This window comes from Accipiter gentilis, chromosome Z, assembly GCF_929443795.1.
Source record: "Accipiter gentilis chromosome Z, bAccGen1.1, whole genome shotgun sequence".
NCBI lineage: Eukaryota > Metazoa > Chordata > Aves > Accipitriformes > Accipitridae > Astur > Astur gentilis.
The window spans coordinates 43,598,181-43,613,459 of NC_064919.1; the positions used below are offsets into that span (position 1 = coordinate 43,598,181).

Genomic DNA, 15,279 nt, shown 5'->3' on the forward strand with positions numbered 1-15,279 from the left:
AAACGAACTGAGTATGTGACCCCCTCATATTTACACATTCACATATGCACACGTATATGTACTTCTACCTGCATGTATGTAGGCTGTATTTAATGAAAGTATTTATTATTTTTACAAAGTAATGCTTCTTATAAGCAGTAAATTAGGGAAGTCAATACTATATATATATACTTTTTACAACAAGAAATGAGCAACTTGTCATGTTCTGTACCTGTAATTTATTATAATGTTCAAAAAATCCATTAACCTGGGAACTAAAAAACATGTGGGGGTTGTAAAACTATCCACTAATAAAAGACTTACAACATTTTTAGCTAGCTGAGGAACTGGGAATTATGTTGATGGAAGGGATTATTGCTTAATATTTTCCGTAACATCAGCAATCTTGTCAAAATCCCCTGGTTGCTCTGAGAGTAGAAGACATCTGTTTTATGGGGTGAGCACATATCCTGGAATGTCTGCCATGAGACGTCGTCACAACCAGGCTTCATTACCGCTTCGCACATTAAGCCTGGTTTACACTTCACAGTGCCATGGAAAAATCACACATTCTGCTTATGCCAGCAAAAGCCTTGTTGTAGACACAGTCCTACAGATTAGAAAGTCCCCTTGCCAGTATCACTCAGTTCCTGGAGGGAATGACTGCAGGCTGTACCAGCACGTGAACCACTTTGCCATTTACATTGCACCACAGGTTTGCCACGTAAGCTTCTGCTAGGAGGATTTGCCCACATAGCTGTCTCTCACCTTATAGCTTTTGGGTTGTGATCAGTGGCACAAAGTCCTGTTGGAGGCCAGTTCCTAGTGGTGTGCCCCAAGGGTTGATATTGGGGCCACTACTGTTCACCATTGTCATGAATGACCTATACACTGGTACACGCTCACCAAGTCTGCAGACAGTACTAAACTGGGAGGAGAGGCTGATACACCAGAGGGTCCTGGACAGGCTGGAGAAATTGGCTCAGAAGAACCTCATGAAGTTCAACAAATGAAAGTGCAAAGTCCTACCCCTGGGGAGAAACAACTCCAGGCACAAGTACATGCTGGGTGCTGAACCGGCTGACAGGCAGCTCTGCAGAGAAGGGCCTGGGGGTCTGGCACACACCAAACTGACCATGAGCCAACAACGTGCTCTTTCACCAAAGAAGGTCAAGAGCTTCCTGGGAAGGACATTGCCAGCAGGTCGAGGGAGGTGATCTTCCCCTCTACTCAGCACTGATGAGGTATACCTTTAGTGCTAGGCCCAGTTCTGAGCTCCCCAAAACAAAAACGAAGCGGGCCTACTGGAGCAAGTCCGATAAAGGGCCACAAAGATGATGAAGGGAATGCAGGCAGCATCTTTCATAGAAAGAAGAGGGTGAGCGAGCTGTGACTGTTCAGCTGGAGAAGAGAAGGCTCAAGGAGACCTTATCAGTGTGTAAAAATACCTGATGGGAGAGTGTAGAGAAGACAGAGCCAGGCTCCTTTCAGTGGTGCCCACTGACAGGACAAGTGACAGTGAGCACAAATTAAAACATATTAAATTACATCTGATCAAAATAAAACACTTTTTTACTGTGGAGGTGGTCAAGGTCTGGCACAGTTTGCCCAGAGAGATGGCAGCATCTCTGTCCTTTGACATACTCAAAACCCAACGTCCTAGGTACCTTGCTTGAGAGACGTGGGTAGACTAGGTGATCCCAAGAGGTCCCTTCCAACCTCAGCCAATCTGTGATTCTGTGACAGTGGTACTGACAAACCTTCGGGAACTGGAATGAAGCTTACAGATCCACATCCCTGGATAGACATCTCTTCTAGCTCCACCTATGCCACCAGAAGGTGTCACCCTTTCCATTTATGAAATTTTTCCTCAGGCCCTTTATTTCTCAAGTTATCAATTTTATAACAGGTATAGGCACGTTGTAAATCTGAGGCAACTGAATCCATTCACAAGAAAAGATCAGATACAGTGGTCATTTAGAGCTTTTCAAGATAATGATGATGGTTAGCTAAATATATTTCACTTGCCTCTCTTTTACAGCCTCTGTGCTTCAGGGCAAAGGCAGTATTCAGGTGAAAGTATGCTAGAATAGGAAAGTCTCACAGAGTGGGAACTTATTCTAAAATATTCTCGTATATGCTATTGACACAGAGAATGTGTGCTTGGATGTGGCACAGGAAGGCACAGGCATGCTAGCTTTAATTTAGTGAGCCTGGGGAATGGCAGAAACCCCAGCGTGGGAGGACAGGCAAAGCACAAGTTGTATGGAAACTGGCAGAAGATTCTGCTTGCCAGACCAGGCTGAAGCCTGTGCTGCCATTTCCCGCTCCCTGTTTTCCTTACCCAGACTAGCTAAATTTTTAATCACATTTTATTATCACACCTTTATTTCGCTGCATAAGCATGTCTTTAACCCTTACTTTCATGGGCAGGTCGAGCTGTAGTTTTTCAGCAATTCTCTTGAATCTGCTGCCATCTAGTGAGTAGATATGAAGCTGAAATATATGGGGTTTGCGGCCAGCGGTGGGCTTTTAGCTTCTAAGAAATGCAGGGGTTTGTCCTGCTCTCCCTGCATGTCAAGGTGCAGCTATGGTAGGGTTTGTATGCATTTCCCCAGTAGGCTCCCAGATGTAAAGATATAATTGACATAAGGCCTCCTCTGCCTTATACAGTATACCTTCTTTGGCTAGTTCTAAATCATTTTTTAACACCTGGACATTTTCATTAGATCACTCTCCACTAATAAATCCATATTTGAACACCTCAACCAAAAAGTTGAGAAGATCCAGGATTTTGACTGGGTGTACTGGTTTTGGCTGGGATAGAGTTAATTTTCTTCACAGTAGCTTGTATTGGGCTATGTTTTGGCTTTGTGCTGAAAACAGTGTTGATAATAGAGGGATGCTTTATTTACTGCTGAGCAGGGCTTACACAGAGTGAAGGCCTTTTCTGCTTCACCACCCCACCAGCCAGTAGGCTGGAAGTGCACTAGAAGTTGGGAGGGGACACAGCTGGGACCGCTGACCCCAGCTGACCAGGGGGATATTCCAGACCATACGACATCATGCTCAGCAATAAAACTAGGGGGAAGGCTGGGGGAGGACACTGCCTGGGGACCGGCTGGGCATCTGTCACTTGGTGGTGAGCAATTGTTTTCATTTGCATTACTTGTCTTGTCTTGCATTTTATTTTTCTCTGTTATTTTTTCCTCTTTTTCTTACTCTTCTTCTCCTTCTTCTTCTTCTTCCTATTATTATTATTATTATTTCTTTTTAATTATTAAACTGTTTTTATCTATCTCAACCCATGAGTTTTCTCACTTTTACCCTTCTGATTCTCTCCCCCATCCCACCATGGGGGGAAAGAGTAAGCAGCCATGTGGTGCTTAGTTGCCAGTGGGGGTTAAACCACAACAGTCCTTTTCGGAGTCCAGCATGAGACTTGAAGGGTTTGAGATAATAATAGGTTTGACCAGAGCATATTAGAAGGGATTTATATGTGTTAACAGTTGCAGGTCATGATATTGATTCATCTGTTCTTGATGCTAGTTTATCTGATCTGTGCAATGCTCTTTTTTTTTGCTGTGCATGTTGAAGATTGGCATTGGCTTTTGCAGTTTGCTGTGGTCTGTAGTGCTTAGTGATGTTTTGCCTGGAGATTTATTATTAAAACACTGGTCTTGGGCTTAATCTGGTATTTGAACTGTGTGTTGAAGCCATGATTGTACTTCAGGTACCGTCCCATAAAGAGAATTAACACTTACCCTTCTTCCTCTGAGAGGTTTCTTGTGGAGGAAATACAGAATGGCACCTTCACCACCTTCTTCTCTGTTGTTGTCTACCTCGTTACAAAAGCTTTTCGGTATCTTAAACATCCTTGGGCAGTTAAAATTTTTCTATTGGTAGTTCTTAGGAATATTGTTTCAGCTTTTTCTAAGGTTAACAAGCTATTTAGAAATATGACCCAGGCCCTGTGGCAGCATGGTCATGGGTGGCAAGGCATGTGGGAGAATATGGGCAGGTATTTAGAAAACTTTCTCACCTCCAATGGTCTGGAACTTCACTCCCAAACAAGTGCATGATCCTGACGAAGTGGTAGAATGTTTTAAAAAGAAAAGCCCTGGCTATTCCAAAGTGGCACAACTTACTGCACTGTGCTGGGGCCTGGCCAGCACCTACCAAACACTGCTCAATATTATGCAGCACCCTCAAGGAGATGAAAGGGTCCCTGGATCTGAAAACATACCAACAGACACTATGGCTAAACCAGAGACTGTATCAGTCACCCCTATAATTAAAAAGAAACAATGGAAGTGGAAGTCAGCTCATTTACTAAGGGATGAAGAAGCTTCTCTTAAGAGGGAGCAGGAGAACAAATCAGAAGAGACAGCCCATTCTGTAGCAAAGCAGTCAGAAGAACAGGTGGATGAAGAAATGGAGATCATAAATGAGACAGAAACCACCTGATCCCTATCACTCAGTGAGCTGCGAGATATGTGAAAAGATTTTAGCTGTCAACAAGGCAAGAAAATCCTCAGCTTGTTACTCCAATGCTGGAATATTGGAACCAATAGTCAGGAATTAGAGGATGGGATTAGAGGATTCCCCCAGCAGCTAGGATCCCTTGCTAAGGATAAGGCCACCGACAAAGGGATTAGAAAAAGGGCAGGAGTCCTCAGTCTTTGGCGGCAACTCCTGTCAAGTGTGAAGGACAAGTATCCCTTCAAGGAAGAACTTGCAAATTCCCAAAGTAAATGGACGACCACTGAAGGAGGTATCCAGTATCTGAGGGAATTAGCCATGGTGGAGGTGATCTATAACAATCTGCACAACGACCAAGCATCCAAAGACACAGATGAAATTCAGTGCATGAAGTCCGTGTGGGGAAAGTTTATACAAAGTGCATTGATGTCATACTCCAGCACCCTGGCAATAATGAGCTGGACAGACACGGAGGCACCAGCTACGGATGGATTGGCCAGACAACTCCCAGAATACAAAGATAATCTTACCTCTTCCCTACAGGCCTGTGTGTTGGCTGTGAAGGAACTGACCCAAAATTTATCTCAGCAATTTGAGAAGTATAGGTCTTCCTCACCCACTCCAAACAATGTCTCAGCTATTAAGAGTCAGCCTTTTTCTGTTCAAGGGAGAGGGTATCAGTGGCACACACCATGTGCAACCCTGTGGTTCTTCTTGCATGACCAGGGGCAAGACATGAGGAAGTGGGATGGTGAACCTACCTGGAGACTAGAAGTTAATGTACAGGAACTCCAAAGAAAAACAACAATAAAAAGGCATTCATCCAGGAAGATTACTGCTCTGGTGTCTGTTGGGCAGAGTAGAAGGGCTGATCATACTTTTGACCCTGATGAACGCACTTCTGTTTTGCAGCTACAAAAATCAAGTAATGAAGACTCTGACCAGGAATAGAGGTGCCCTGCCTTCGGCCAGGGAGAGGAAAGGGACAACCAGGTTTACTGGACTGTGAGGGTTCAATGGCCTGACACATCAGCCCCATAGGTGTATAAAGATCTAGTGCACAGTGTACTCTAATACCATCAGATTACAAAGGGGCAGAATCCATCTGTATTTATGGAGTGATGGCAGGATCCCAAGAACTGTCTGTGTGGGAAGCTGAGGTAAACCAAACTGGGAATGAGTGGCAAAAGCATCCTATTGTGACTGGTCCAGAGCCTCCATGTATCCCTGGCATGGACTACCTCAGGAAAGAGTACTTCAGGGACCCAAAAGGGTACTGGTGAGCTTTTGGTATAGCTGCCATGAGTACAGAGACAATTAAATAGCTGTCTGGCTTTCCTGGTCTTTCAGAGGATCCATCTGTGGTGGGTTAAAGAACAGCAGGTGCCAATTGCTACCATGACAGTACACTGGCAACAATATCACACCAATCGAGACTCCCTGGTTCCCGTCCATAAGCTGATAGAGCAACTGGAGAGCCAAGGAGTGATCAGTGAGGCTCATTCACCCTTTAACAGTCCCATATGGCCAGTACAAGTCTAATGGAGAGTTGAGGCTAACAGTGGACTAATATGGCCTGGACAAAGTCACACTATTGCTGAGTGCTGCAGTACCAGCCATGCTAGAAGTCCAATGTGAATTGTAGCCAAAGGCCACCAAATGGTATGCAACCACTGATATCACTAATGCATTTTCCTTGATCCCCTTGGCAGCAGATTGCTGGGCACAGTTTGCTTTCATGTGGAGGGGTACCCAGTACACCTGGAATCGACTGCCCCAGGGGGTGGAAACACAGTCCTACCATTTGTCATGGATTGATACAGACTGCACTGGAACAGGGTGAAGCTCCTGAACACCTGCAGTGTACTGATGACATCATTGTGTGGGGCAACACAGCAGAGGAAGTGTTTCAGAAGTGGAGAAGAATAATCCAGATTCTTTTGAAGCTAGTTTTGCCATAAAGCAAAGTAAGGTCAAAGGACCTGCACAGGAGATCTAGTTTTTATGAATAAAATGGCAAGATGGGCATCGTCATCTCCCAATGGATGTGATCAATAAAATAACAGCTATGTCTCCACCAACTAACAAAAAAGAAACACCAGCTTTCTTAGGTGTCATGGGTTTTTGGAGAATGCATATTCCAAGTTATAGTCTGATCATAAACCCTCTCTATCAAGTGACCTTGAAGAACGACTTTGGAGCGCTGAGCGGCAGCAAGCCTTTGAACAAATTAAACGGAAGATAGTTCATGCAGTAGCACTTGGGCCAGCCTGGACAGGACAAGATCTGAAAAACGTGCTTTACACTGCAGACAGGGATAATGGCCCCACATGGAGCCTCTGGAAGAAAGTACCTGGAGACATTTGAGGTCAACCTCTAAGGTTTTGGAGCCAGGGATATAGAGGATCTAAAGCCCACTACAGTCCAAATGAAAAAGAAATATTAGCAGCACATGAAGGAATTCAAGCTGCTTCAGAAGTAGTTGGTACTGAAGCACAGCTCCTTTTGGCACCTTGACTGCCTGTGCTGGGCTGGATGTTCAAAGGGAGGGTCCCCTGTACACATCATGCAACTGATGTTCCATGAAGTAAGTAAGTTGCACTGATAATGCAACAGGCTTTAAAGGGAAACCCTGACTACCCAGGAATGCTGGAAGTGATCACGGACTCGGCAGAAGGCCGAAGCTTCGGAGTGTCACCAGAGGAGAAGACTTGTGCTGAAGAGGCCTTACTGTATAATAAAGTACCAGAAAATGAAAATCAATATGCCCTGTTTACAGACGGATCTTGTCGTGTTGTGGGAAAACATCGAAGGTGGAAGGCTGATGTCTGGAGTCCTATATGACAAGTTGCAGAAACTGCTGAAGGAAAAGGTGAATCAAGTCAGTCTGCAGAAGTGAAAGCCATCCCTCTTGCTTTAGATATTGCTGAACAACAAAAATGGCCAGTACTTTATCTCTATACTGACTCACGGATGGTGGCAAATGCCCTGTGGGGGTGGCTACAGCAATGGAGGAAGACCAACGGGCAGAGCAGAGGTAAACCCATCTGGGCTGCTGAATTGTGGAACGATATTCCTGCTCAGGCAGAGAACCTGCTTGTAAAAGTATATTACGTAGATGCTTACATATGCGAGAATTGTGCCACTGAAGAACATTGAAACAATGAGCAGGTGGACCAGGCTGCTAGAATTGAAGTGGCTCAGGTGGATCTGGACTGGGAACATAAGGGTGAGCATTTTAGACCTCGGTGGGCCCATGACACATTAGGACATCTAGGAAGGGATGCAACATACAAATGGGCTCATGATCAAGGGCAGGACTTGACCATTGATGCCATTGCACAGGTTATCCATGACTGTAAAGCATGCACCACAATCAATCAAGCCAAGCGGCTAAAGCCTTTTTGATATGGAGGACGATGGCTGAAATATCAATATGGGGAAGCCTGGTGGATTGATTATATCACACTACCATGAACCCGCTATGGCAAGAACCTTGTTCTTACAGTGGTGGAAGTGACTACTGGATGGTTGGAAACATACACTGTGACCCATGCCACTGCCCAGAATGCTATCTTGGGACTTGAAAAGCAAGTTTTAGTGTGACATGGCATCCCTGAAAGAAGGGAATCAGACAACAGGACTCATTTCCGAAGCAACCTCATAAACACCTGGGCCAAGAAGCATGGCGTTGACTAGGTGTATCACATCCCCTATCATGCACCAGCCTCTGGGAAAGTTGAATGATACTGTGGCATAAAGAGGCTTAACTGCAAGGTTCAAGAAAATTATTTCAACTTCACTCGCAGATTTAACCGCAAGGTTCAAGCAAACGACTTGAACTTCACTTACAGACTTAACTGCAAGGTTCAAGCAAATGATTTATTTGAACTTCACTTGCAGACTTAACATGCCACTATTGCAGGTTTTACAGATACAATGGAGGAATGCACTATTGCAATTTTAAAAGCAAGAGTAGTACACTATTACAGCCACAAGTGGTTCACAGCCAATCACAAGCACACACATGTTTACAAACTTAAAGCATAAACAATACTCACTTACCCCTCCAGGTAAGGGCTCTCAATCCCAGGGAAGCTACCTCGACTGGTGTCCTGATCAGGGCAGGGAATGGTCTTCTTCACAGGTCAGCTGTATAGTTGGAGAAGTGACTGCCTGGTTTCCAACCTGATTCTTAGGGTTTTAATCCCCTGACTGGCAGAATGGTGTGTATGACTATGCCTGCGTGGATTATGGTATATGCCTGAGTGGGTTATGTATATCTGAGTGGATTATGATATATGCTTGAGTGGGTTGTGTATATCTGAGCGGATTATGATATGTGCCCGAGTGGATTACGTATATATGATATATGCATGAGTGGGTTATGTATATCTGAGTGGAGATTCCCCTTATCTTTCTTTCTTTCACTGGTCTGTGATTGTTTGAGTACACAAGGCTGTTGTTTGCAACTGAAGCTGAAACCCTCCAGCTTTTCTTTACCTTGCTTCTTCAGGCAACTGAATAGTGGTTGGATTGAGACTCAGGGCATACTATTTGTTAAGGGATTTCAAGGCTCAAGTCAGGTTTTGGTTCTTTGAATGGCGCAGCCACAGCCCTGTTTAGTTTAGGGCTTATCAGATAACCCAGGGCTAAGCTATCTACACAGCTCCCCATGAGTCCTGTCTGCAGAGAAACGGCCTCAAGGCAATCCAAGGCTGGGTCACTTTTTTAACACCCACCCCCCCCCCCACACCCCCCACCCCCCCACCCCCCCCCCCCCACCCCACCCCCCCCCCCCCCCCGAGTCACCTGTGTGCATTAGACATGGTGAAACTTGTTTGTGAACTGTGAGCCGGACAATCCATAGAGACACAATGGACTGCTGAAAACTACGCTGAGACCAATGGGTGCTGGAACATTCATGCACAGAGATACACATTTAGCAGAAGCCATTTGGCTAGTTAGCACTAGAGGATCTGCCAGCGGACTTGGCCCTGCCCAAGCAAAACCCCAGTGCACTGTGCAAGGAGATAAGATCCCTGTAGTACATGTAAGCAACTGGCTGAGAAAAAACAGTCTGGGTTAATCCCCTTCAGGAAAGAGTAAACCTATTTGTGGAATTGTTTTTGTTCAAGGACCTGGGTGCCATTGATGGGTAATGCAAAAGTATGTGGAAATCCAATGTGTACCTCAAGGTGATTTAATCCTGGGTGAAAATAATCCATGATTTGAATTGTATGATGGCAGTGTTACATGATGCTGTATGTCACCACTGCTATGGCTACCATATATCAAAGGTGTTATAGCAGGAACCTCTTGCTGGTAGTCAAGCTGGAGGCAAGAGGAGGAATTTGTTGCAATGTTAAAACTTATAGCCTAGTCCAAAGGGACCGGGCTGGAGAATGCAATGGATATACCTTTAAGTAGTTGTAAACCATGATTTGAGTTGCATGTTACCGGAAGTACTACAGCAGAAACCACCTGAACCAACAAAGGACAAACCTCACAGGAAGCAGTGCAAGTGCAGCAGTGACCCAACTTGAGCTGGTTTTAATGCCCAGGAACTCCATGCAACACACCACCTCTCCTGTCCTGGGTGAATACCGTTAACAGATGAAGCCCAAAGTCATAGACCAAATGAACCCAGTGAACATTTTATGGATATTTATGGACATTTCACAGACATTTTATGGGGAAAGGAGTGGTTAATGAGGATATATAGTGATAGGGTGGGACCTGAACATGACGTAAATGGTATGGAATAAGGGGTGGAGAATTTACTGGGTTTGGCTGGGACAGAGTTGAATTTCTTCACAGTAGCTTGTATGGGGCTATGTTTTGGATTTGTGCTGAAAACAGTGTTGATAATAGAGGGATGTTTTAGTTACCACTGAGCAAGGCTTACACAGAGTCAAGGCCTCTCCTGCTTCTCACCCCACCCCACCAGCCAGTAGGCTGGAAGTGCACAAGAAGTTGGGAGGGGACACGACACTGGGCTAAATTCTTTTCAGATGTAAATGAGTCAGCTCCATTGTCTTCAGGAAAATCGCACTCTAAAATATCTGGCAAACAGGTTTTCTGATTTACCTGCAAGCAATGCCATCTTCCACTGAGGTAGACAAGCAGCAACATTTTCAATACTTCATAGTAGCTTTTCAAGCTGGACAGTGTCGCAACAGTGAAATGCTGAGGTGACAAAGACAGCAGCTATGGGGTGAGGCTCCAAGAGATGGCTGAGTCACAGTAAAAACAGGTTCTCCACCTCTGCTTCCCACCATTCCTATGCCTGGGCAATCCCATCCCTATTAGCACCAGTATGGCAGGTTTCTGGTCCCCAGTTGGCCCAGTTTATCTCACAAAACCACAGAAAACCTCAATCTTTTTTTTTCTTGGTGGGCAAGCTTTCTGAAAGGAAAATGGTACCTGTTGCACAATACACAAAAAAGCTATTTAAAAGATGTACCAAATACTTGTTTGAGCTAAGTAGATGTAGTTATGTAGAAACTGGAAACGTAATGACTTGCTTTAAGCTGGAGCAAAAAGTCTGTGGCAGACTCAAGATCAGAGCTCAAGAAATTGCAGAGATTGCATCTCTTCAAAAATAAAATATGATTCTGTGATGCCCAATACTGTGATTTGTCCTTTACATTCAGTCTTACTATTTATATGTATCTGGCTCCTCTTCATTTAGTGAATTGTACTCTTTTAACATTTTTCAATTTCTCTCTCTTGGTTTCTTTTAGTCCAGGTAAACTTAACAAGATCTGCTAATTCTCTTTTCCATTTCAGTATATTTGTATCCAGTATGCCAAGTTTACTTTTTCTCACAAAAGCTGACTAACTGTATCTTTGTGCTACCTATTTAGAAAAAAATCTCAGCTAATCAAAGTTTGGGTCTTCCGAGCATCATGTGTATTTAGGACGTATGACCCTTTTAGCTCACTTCCTCTCGTATTTGTCTGATCATAGAAAATGCTAGTATTTGAGTATACAATTATCCACCTAATTGAAATCTAAACCAGAATCTGTGAGTTTCATAAAAACAACAGGAGTTTTAACTTCGTAAAAATGACAGGAACCTGAGACAGCCTTGCATGAGTGCACTACAGGGGACCTTCCGTAAGACCAAACATTGTTTGACCCACCGCAATCAGTATGACATGAAACATAGTGAGCCTGCAGCCACTCAAACAATTTTATGGAAGAAGGAGGCAAGACAGGGCTCAGGAACATTTCTGTGTTTGGCATTCCAGCCAGATCTGCTCACAGCAAGGTTTTGCTAAGCTAAGCTACCCTTCCCTGCCAGGCTCTCTCCAGAAAGCATCCTGCCAGGAGACTTTTTTAGCCTCCTGTGCTGATGCAAAGCACTAGGCTATAAAGCTATAATGTCTTTGGAAGGTACCATAAGTAATTTTGCAAGTCTCTACCATTGACCTCCCTTCAAAGTCTGTGTATTTGTACACATTTTGCTAAGGAAGTCTGGATTGGAACGGGAGGGTGAATTCTTATGAGGACCATCTCATGAGGTGGATTAAGAGCACCTCTTTTCCATAAATTTGGATGCAAAAGAGCACTAGGAAGAGACCCTCCTAAACTAGGCAGTAATTAGGTAGTGAAGAGGGCATGCAGAAAGAGGAGGTGTTGTCTTAAAAGCGGATTCGTTTCCCGGTGTGCAACCACCCAATAATCACACACTAGGGAGAGACATTATTTATTTCATATTTGCTCCAAGATGGGTGCTAGGTGGCAATTCCACAAAGCTAGGACACCACACCAAAGAAAAACAATGTATTTATTCTGTTACATGATTAGTAAAACCCCACCTAAATTCACATTCATTGGTTAGTAGTCACCATCTCATCTACCACTGGCTAGTTATATTTAAATTAGCCTAGCTTGCTGTGTAGATTAGCATGCATGCTCCTTGTGGGGGTGGGGCAAGTTCTTCCAGCCTGGAATTGAGTTGGTGGCCAGGATCTCCCCCTGCCACCTCTACCTTTCCCCCAGTTCACGCTTCTTTGTCAATCGTCCGGCCTTTGGCACCTTCTGGGGCAGGATGTTTCTTTTTATCAGTCACTTCCTACATTTCTTAGGTCCAATTATCCTTAAGGTTTCTTTCCTCTCTGATGGAGCTTGCCAAGTGGGCAAGGCGCAAGGAAGCATCCTCAAAACATCAAGGCCTAATTGTTCCAGGGCGTCCTTACTCTATGAATGCCAAGTGTGTGCCTTTCTGACTACAGCCTTACTTGTTCATTTGGTATATACAAAATAGACCTTGCACAAAACAGTCAGGCTACTCTAAATCTCAGAGTTATTCTTCAACAGAGGCGGCTGTAAGAGGAAGAGGCCGATTGAGTGCAAGCAGCATTCACAAAAAACCCTGAACTCGGCGAGAAGGGCAATTTAGCGATAAAGGAACTTTTTTCTTCTACAGGAAACCAGGTGTACGTCCACTTCCCCACCCGCCCTGGGTCTTCCCACTTCCTGTACTTCGCGCTTCTCTTTCCAGAGCAATCCGCTCCGAACCGTAGCGACTTCGACCGGGGCGGCCGGTCCGATGAGCCGCACAGACCCCACGGCGTTGGGTTTGGTACCCAGCGGCGTGGCGACGTCTTCGGCCCTCCAGCGGACAAGCGCACGACGTTTCCTTCGGGGACCATCCTGCGGCAGCTGCTCGGGCCCTGCTGGTTTGGCGACCGCTGACGCCAGTGCGCTTTGCTTACCGTTGCCTTTGCAGGCAGACGGCCGCCGAGCGCGCGTACGCCTCTCCCCTGGAGGCGGCCTCCACGGAACACCCACGGCCGCCTCCTCCCCGCCGCCGGGAAGAGCCTCCCGCGCCCGCTCGTGGGCCTTGCGTCGGCAGGGCTGGCCGCGGCCTGCCGCCCTCGCCACCGGCGGCCGGCGGGCGGGGCGCCGGGGGCGAAGGGAGGCCCCGCGGCCCGCCTCTGGCGGCCCGCCTCTGGCGGCCCCTCCCGCCCGCCGCCGCCGCCGCCGCCGCCGCCGCCGCCGCCGCCGCCGCCGCCGCCGCGCACCTACAAGCCCCGCCCTCGCGCCTTTCCCCGGTGCCGCGGCGGGGAGGCGGGGCCGGGCTGCCGGAAGACCCGCGCGGATGGGCCGCGCGGAGAGACCGGTGCCTTTTCCGCCGCGGCACAATGGCGGGGCGGCCGTAGCAGGGCGGGCCGTCGGCGGCCGGTGAGTGCTCGTCTCTCGGCGGGTGGTGGCCGGGGGAGTTCTTCCCCGGCGGCGGGGGGCGTCCTCCGGCGACCGCTCCGCACCACCCCCGACCCCGGGCCTGGGCCTGGGCCGCCGCCGGCCCCTCCGCCCGCCGGCTGTCCGGCTGAGGCGGCGGGGCAGGGCAGGGCAGGGACGGGACGGGGCGGGGGGGGGACCGCCGCGCCACAGTCCGCCCCGTCGCGCCGCCCCGGCCGCCTGGCTGTCCCCCTGCCTCCGCCAGGCCGTTCCCCGGCCCTTCGGTCGTTCGGGGAGCGGAGGGGGGGGGGGGGGGGGGGGGGCGCGGAGGGTTCGGGGGGGAGGGGTTGTGGCCCGGTGGGAGGACTGGAAGGAGGGGTCCGGGAGCTGCCGCGTGGGAGCAGGGGAGCCCCGGCCCGCCCAGCGTGCTTCCTGCCTGGTGGCGACGGAGGTCGGTATCGTCACACCGCCGCCAGGGTCCCGTTGGCAACTTGGCCGGGGCTGCCTGCTGTTTCTGGCCCCGCGGGGAACCGTGTCGTCTCCCGGCTGCGCTTGTCGCTGACCCTGCGGGGCAGCCCACCCAGCCACCCCCCACCCCCCCGCCCGGCCAGGCCGGCACCTGGCGTCGCGGTTGGGAGCCAGAGGCGAGTGTAAACTTGGGCTCTCCGCTCCCTTCCAGTGCGGGGAGTATGGCGTCATCCGGCCTGGCGGCTGGGCGTGGGCGTTGCTGCTGGGGATGACTCTAAAAGAAGCTGGTTTTAGGTCGCTCTGAAATTCCGGTTTGACAGCAGTTTCTTTCCGAAAATAGGGAGCGAGTTCGCTTTTTGCGTTTGAAACTTAATTCTTCAAGCTCTTAGCGGAATACCTGCGTCTCCACAGTCGCGCATAACTGGCTATGAATTCAGGTCTTTAGGACAGGAATCCCACTTGTTTTGTCACTCATGTAAGAGCAAAAAAACCCTCTTCTGCTTAAGGGGGGGATAAACGCTAAAGGCCTCAAGCAGACACTTGGGACCTGCAGGACTTGGAAAAAAAACACTTAAGAAAATAGGGTACACTACTCCCGTATTAAAGGGCCTTTCTGCCTTTTTCCTGCTGTTTAAGTGCTTCTTGTAAATGTCCTACAGCCTTCCCTGCATCCGTGTCTTTTGAAAGAGAAAACCTTTTTTATTTGGTTGTATGTGGCTATGTTTAAATCATACAATATTCAGTGTTGATGTGACTGCTGGTGCTTGTGTGTCTGTAGCCAGTCTCTTCCAGGTAATTCCCCCTTTCACAGTCCACATGGGTTTATGCTAACATTGGACTTGCAGCTCTCTGGAAGTCTTTTACAGTAAGAACATGGACATGACCAGGTGCAGGGCAGGGAAGAGCAAATCGGTAGCCCAGATGTTTTAGAGAGTACTAAAATAATATGAAATATGAACGCTTAATACCGAGGAACGCGAGACCTCAGAATGCCGGTATAGGTAAAATGTGCGGAGTGGTCTGAGAGTGCAGCATTGTTTCTTAATCATTTTATCATATTTGCCTGACAGATAGATTGCTACTCAACTTCTACATCTCTGTCTCCTCTGATCACAGTTTTCATTCCTAACACAGTGAACGGTGCCTACTGTGGGGAAA

General features: G+C 47.5%; 1 protein-coding gene across 2 annotated transcripts in view; it reads left to right on the plus strand.

Annotated features, from left to right (window-relative positions):
- The first annotated feature begins 13,554 nt into the window (after positions 1-13,554).
- TUT7 (terminal uridylyl transferase 7) overlaps positions 13,555-15,279 on the plus strand; it is a 34,445-nt gene continuing 32,720 nt past the window's right edge. For both annotated transcript variants that reach the window (XM_049795680.1, XM_049795681.1), the window contains exon 1: positions 13,555-13,656. The gene's annotated coding sequence lies outside the window, so the exon portion shown is untranslated. The remainder of the gene's footprint in view (positions 13,657-15,279) is intronic.